The sequence below is a fragment of the Cheilinus undulatus genome, linkage group 7, assembly GCF_018320785.1.
Source record: "Cheilinus undulatus linkage group 7, ASM1832078v1, whole genome shotgun sequence".
NCBI lineage: Eukaryota > Metazoa > Chordata > Actinopteri > Labriformes > Labridae > Cheilinus > Cheilinus undulatus.
In genome coordinates this window covers 1,548,997-1,554,996 of record NC_054871.1, presented here as the reverse complement: position 1 = coordinate 1,554,996, position 6,000 = coordinate 1,548,997, and the positions used below count along the sequence as shown (strand labels likewise).

The window sequence follows — 6,000 nt, the reverse complement described above, 5'->3', positions numbered from 1 at the left end:
AGGAGGTGAGTCTGAAACCATTAATTTCACAATAAATCTAATTCCACTAACCTTGCAAAGCAGATCGATACGCCCGTTTCTGGGTTTCTCACTGGCAAATCCATCTTTAAAGCTCCCGTCTGAAGTGTCTGGGCCCAGTTAGAAAGTGACAGGACCAATCAGCGTCAAGGGACAGTAGTTTTGGGCACGGCGGAGTCGTGATGTAAGCAAGCTGCAACAAGAGGCCGGTGCAATTATGGCAGAAGAGATTAGCGTGGATGCTGCTAAAGCACCAGTTTTACCCAGTGTTAATTTTGACAACACTTTTTAATTTAGTTTTAGTTTTCGTCTTTTGCCAAAAATATCTTTTAGTTTTAGTCATAATTTAGTCATCTAAATTGTTTTAGTTTTAGTCTAGTTGTAGCTGACGAAACTTTCCAACATTTTAGTCGACAAATTTACAGTAAATTTAGTCGACTGATTGGATCTCTCTCCAACTTACCCCGCCACCACGCAGCAAAAGCAGTTGTGATTGGATCTCCCTCGTATGTCATCCCACGTTTCCACACAGCCAAAGTAGCTGTGATTGGATATATGCCTAACTGCCCCTACTTTCAACATGACGAAATTAGGTCTGATCGGAAAAAGTCTCTGTCAAACATTTTCGTCTCGTTTTTATTTGTTGACTAAAATGTCAGTTAATTTAGTTTTAGTTTTTGTCTATGTGCACTTGTTTTTATTAGTTACTGTCCAGTTTTTGTCAGGGGAAAAAAGGCTATTAATGAAAACTATAACGAAAATAATGAGTCAACAAAATTAACACTGGTTTTATCAGACCTTGATGACATTTCTTTGTTTAAAGAAGAACAAAGAACAGCAGTGAGTTGTTTCCTTTTCAAAAACGACAAAAGTCGAGTACTGACATGTCTATAGTCACCATGGTTCGTGTAATTCCTTGGTAGCTGTGTACGCGCACCTCGGTCGCGTGTTTTGTTGCTCTGATTGGCCCGTAAAGATGTGACAGACAGAACATTCATCCAATCACACTCTGAGTTTTTTTCAAAGGCTCTGCCTTTTTCCAAACACCTAGTACTGAAGGCGTGTCAGGTTACGATCTAGCCCCTTCATGTCAGCATCTTTAGTCCTTCGTAGAGCACCTTTTGCTTCTATGACCTGCTGTTAATCAGATGCATATCCAGACACCAACCAGTGGTGCCAGATACAGCTGATAGTTTCCAGCCCAAAACTTCCAAAAACCGCCAGAATGCACAAAAAAAAAAAAAAAAAAACGCCCAATAATCAATATTAAGAACCCTTTCTTCTGACAAACGTACAATACTCCATTAAAGTCCTCTGACAGAGTAACAACAGTCAACCATCACAACATACTGATTTCAGGTGCATGACCTCCACCTGCATCTCTATTCCTCAAATAAGGCAGATCCTATGAAGCTGCACTTCATAACAAAATTAATCTGTATTTTTCATATCATGGATACAGCAGCGAGGGTTAGGGTTATACACACACTCCACTTTCAGAGAGATTAATGGGCTTATTATCACAATTATTAGATTTTACCGGCGACATACATGATTGTATTTTATATCTCACCTTTAGATTCTAAGGGTTTCTCCTTTAACACATTGATGAAGAGCACAGATGAACATTTGATCATAACATCCACATCAGCGTACATGGCAGCTGGGTGCATTACAATAACATGAGGCTAATTCATAACTCCTCTCAAGAATGTTTGCTAGCTAACACTGAAGCATTTAACTATTTGTCTGTTCTATCAGGACCCCCTCTCTTCCTGTACAACAGGACGTTTTCCAGCTTTGTACACGCTTTCTCTAACTCAGTGCAGGCAACAGTTCAGGACAAATGGTTCCAGTTTAGTTTAATGGCTCTAAGAACAGAATCTCCAAACCTGTGTGGTTTATTTCTAGGATTGTGAGCAGACTGGAGCTGGCAGTTCTGGACCATGGTACAGTTATAACCGGCCCTCAATATTACATCATATTTTTATTATAACTGGCCCACCAGAATGAGGTCTGTTGATTTCCTCCAGTATAAAAATGAACATTTATTCTTGATAATTAAAAATATCCTTAAGTCAGAAAAATCAGAAAACATAAAGGGTAAAAATATTTAGATATATATCAGCAGTGTGGGAAGAAATTCATTTGTGTTTTTATTTCATATATTCAATTTTGCATCTCACACTTAAACTCATAATTTTGACTTTTTATTTCATATTTTGACCTTTAAGATTCACAGTTTCAAATATTAATTCATAATTTGACCTTTAAAACTCATGATTTTAAATTTTATCTCATTTTATTACTTTTAAACTCATGAATTTAATCCCATATTTTGACCTTTAAAATTCATGAGTTTGACTTTTATCACCAATTTTGACCTTTAATACCTAAGATTTAAAATTTGATCACATATTTCCACCATCTTAATTCATGAATTTGAATTGTATCTCACATTTTGACCTTTAAATGTCAGTATTTCATAATTTTACCTTTTAAAATTCATGATTTTGACTTTTTAATTTCATATTTTGACCTTTCAGATTATTATTTTTAAATTTTATTTCATATTTTGACCTTTGAACTAGAACCAAACTTTTTTACACTCATAATGGAAAAATGTATCTTATATTTCATCTTTTAAATTCATAATTTTGACTTTTATAACAAATTTAAACCTTTTTAAACTCATGATTTAAAATTTTATTTTAGATTTTTAACCTTTTAGAGTCAAATTTTGAAATATTGATTTATATTTTGACATTTTAAAACTCCTAACCTTGACTTTTAATCCCTTATTTTAAACTTTCAGAATAATAATTTAACATGTTGTCTCATACTTATACCTTTAAAACATAAGATTTCATATTTTGACCTATTATCATAATTGTGTAATGCAAAATTGAGTTTTTCTTTTAAGTTATTTTAACTCTTTATTTTTTCACATTTTTTTGACTTAAGGATTTTTTATATCATCAAGGTTAAGTTTACATTTTTATACTGAAGTAAATCTGCAGACCTCATATTTTAGGGCCAGTAATAATAAGAGTATATGATCTTGCAGGCCGGGTGTGACTGTACCGCGGGCCAGATTTGGCCCCCAGGCCTTGAGTTTGACACCCCTGATTTAAAGCATTAAATGTGTTGAGCCATCTCAGCTCTAATTCAATTTGCAGTGGTAGTTGAATAATTTTGACTGCAACTGTATATTAACATTTTTTAGATCTGTAGCAAGCTGTTCATGACTGAGAGAGTCGTATATCACCTGTGTCTGCAGCTGATCAGAGGAAGAGAGAGAAACTGGAGCATCCCTCCCATTAATGTTTGAGAATAAGAGACGCAGTGGTTAAACAACCTGCATTGAAATCCTGACATAAACTTTGCTTTTGCATGTATATTTCCATTAACACTGTTCAGCTTTTCCATTTTTCAAAGCATTTTGGATGTGCAACTAGTCTGACACCTCCCGGCCACCGTAGCTGGAGGCCAGGTGAGGCAGCCTGTGAAGAGTTAAAGGTCTGTTTTTGTTTCTGCATCACAGAGAGAGAAATGAAGGCAAAGTTGGAGGCAGAAAGGCGGGGGGCTGTAAAAATCAAAGTCCTGGAAACCTCACAGCACATTTCCTGTCTGCTCTCTCGCCCTCTCTCTCTCTCTCTCTCTGGTTTTGGCTTCAGGACAGACTCAGAGGAAACTCTCTCACCCTTTGTTCCTCCTATCTCACAGTTTACCCCCTCTTTCTCTCTTTTCTCTTGCTTGTTGGATGCCAGACGTCTCGGGGTGACGGCGAGCTGTGGAACAAGGGGGGAGGTGGCGATGGTGTGAAGAGTGTGCGTCTGTTTGACAGCATTCCTCTTCCTCTGAGCGTGTGCAGAAGGTGAAGAAGACGAAGAGAGAAGCTCCAAAAAGCGGAGGTAGGTGCCAACCCAACTTCACACACTCGGCTGTTGCTCTCTGGTGTCGTCTCCTAACAGGCCTGGGCACTGAAAGGAAGCTCAGATTAGAGTGAAGTTAAGGGATTTCCTCTCTTTGACCCTCATTCTTCTCTCTTTTCTAACGTGAAACACTCCCACACTCGTAAACACACATTCATGGAAGTGTCCCTTCAGTTTTACAACTGGGGATGTGATTAGAGCGGCAGGAGCTCAGTGGAAACTTTCTCTGCTCTTCTTAGACCCTGCAGCGCTGTAGCTGCTACCTGCTGCATCTCTACTCACTTTGTAGGCAGGAAAAGTCACCTGATAGACAAATTAGTCATTGCACAGACACATAAAGCAATTTAATGAAAGATTAAACCAGGTACAGGCAGAAAAACTCTCAGTAGAAGCTACAGTTGTCCAAGGCTATAGGTAAGAGTCATGTATCTGACATGATTATGATTTACAAGCAAAGAGACATCCCTGCACACCTGCATTATAAATGAAGATGATTCTGCAAGCTAAAGAAACAGGTGTAGATGCACTCATTTATGGCTGTTTCAGACTGGGTGTGTGGCGGCTGCATAGCTGCTGCATGATGGCTTGATTTTCATTTCAGCGTGCATGCTAAAAAGTCAGGGATTTCAGACTGTCTGTCTGTAACATGTATGTTTAATAGTGACTGGTAGTCTATAAGGGTAGTTTCACATTAGGCAGTTAATGACAGTAAATCATCACTGTATCAACATTATATCATCCTGTAGGACGAGCTACAGGTCAAAGGTCAGTCAGAGCATCACAGAGCTAAGCAAAGTTAACTGTTGCGGAGGAAAAGTACAGAATTTTACATGAAACTACACATCCTGAAATACTGTAATAATGATGATAAACCAACCCCACAAAGGTGAAATAATCTACTGTTGCTGTTCGTACATTAACACAGAGTTTCTCCTGCGATCTTGTTAACCTGACACACCAGAAAGACTGTTTCAGAAATCTCCAGCTGGGATATTTCACAGTCATCTGGAAAAGCTCCTAGAGAAGCATTTGGGAAGGGTGGGACTTTTTAAAAAAATTATCTGAAGGTGATTGGAGGAACATTCTGTCTGTTCATATTAAAGAGCTGGTTTGTAGAAGAGGCTCATTCATGAACCGCACATCATGGCCAGGTCTCCTACCCCACAAGTTTTATTACCTTTATAATATATCAGTGATTCCATCAAAAACAATGAGGGAGGCTCAGAGAGGCTCAGCTAGACTCTGGTCTCAGTCCTACACTCCTCTAGACTCTGGTCTTAGTCCTAGACTCCTCTAGACTCCTCTAGACTCTGGTCTCAGTCCTACACTCCTCTAGACTCTGGTCTCAGTCCTAGACTCCTCTAGACTCCTCTAGACTTTGGTCTCAGTCCTAGACCCTGGTCTCAGTCCTAGACTCCTCTAGACCCTGGTCTCAGTTCTAGACTCCTCTAGACTTTGGTCTCAGTCCTAGACTCCTCTAGACCTTGGTCTCAGTCCTACACTCCTCTAGACCCTGGTCTCAGTCCTAGACTCCTCTAGACCCTGGTCTCAGTTCTAGACTCCTCTAGACTTTGGTCTCAGTCCTAGACTCCTCTAGACCTTGGTCTCAGTCCTACACTCCTCTAGACTCTGGTCTCAGTCCTAGACTCCTCTAGACCTTGGTCTCAGTCCTACACTCCTCTAGACTCTGGTCTCAGTCCTACACTCCTCTAGACTCTAAACATATTTACATCATCAGTCTTTCCCTAGCATCCTTTGTTGGCAATCTTTGGAAAAGTGATGAGCCACTTTCCTCCTCTTTTTCCCCAACATCACCCACTTCACCAACATTCCACACTTGCTTTTGTACTTGCTCATCCTTTAAAGCTTCTTTAACATTCCAGCCTCTGCCTTTAAACATGATGTAATCTCTTAAATTTTATAAAAATCTCATCCATTGCTTATAAAGATGATGTAATCCTTTAAAGTTAAAAAACATTCCGTACTTCCCTTTGAAGATGATGTCATTCTTTAAAGTTTATATGACATTCCATCCACCACCTTTGAA

At 39.0% G+C, this 6,000-nt stretch overlaps 1 protein-coding gene across 3 annotated transcripts in view; it reads left to right on the top strand.

The window, feature by feature from the left end:
• Positions 1-3,703: 3,703 nt before the first annotated feature.
• frem1b (Fras1 related extracellular matrix 1b) overlaps positions 3,704-6,000 on the top strand; it is a 77,608-nt gene continuing 75,311 nt past the window's right edge. For all 3 annotated transcript variants that reach the window (XM_041790536.1, XM_041790537.1, XM_041790539.1), the window contains exon 1: positions 3,704-3,932. The gene's annotated coding sequence lies outside the window, so the exon portion shown is untranslated. The remainder of the gene's footprint in view (positions 3,933-6,000) is intronic.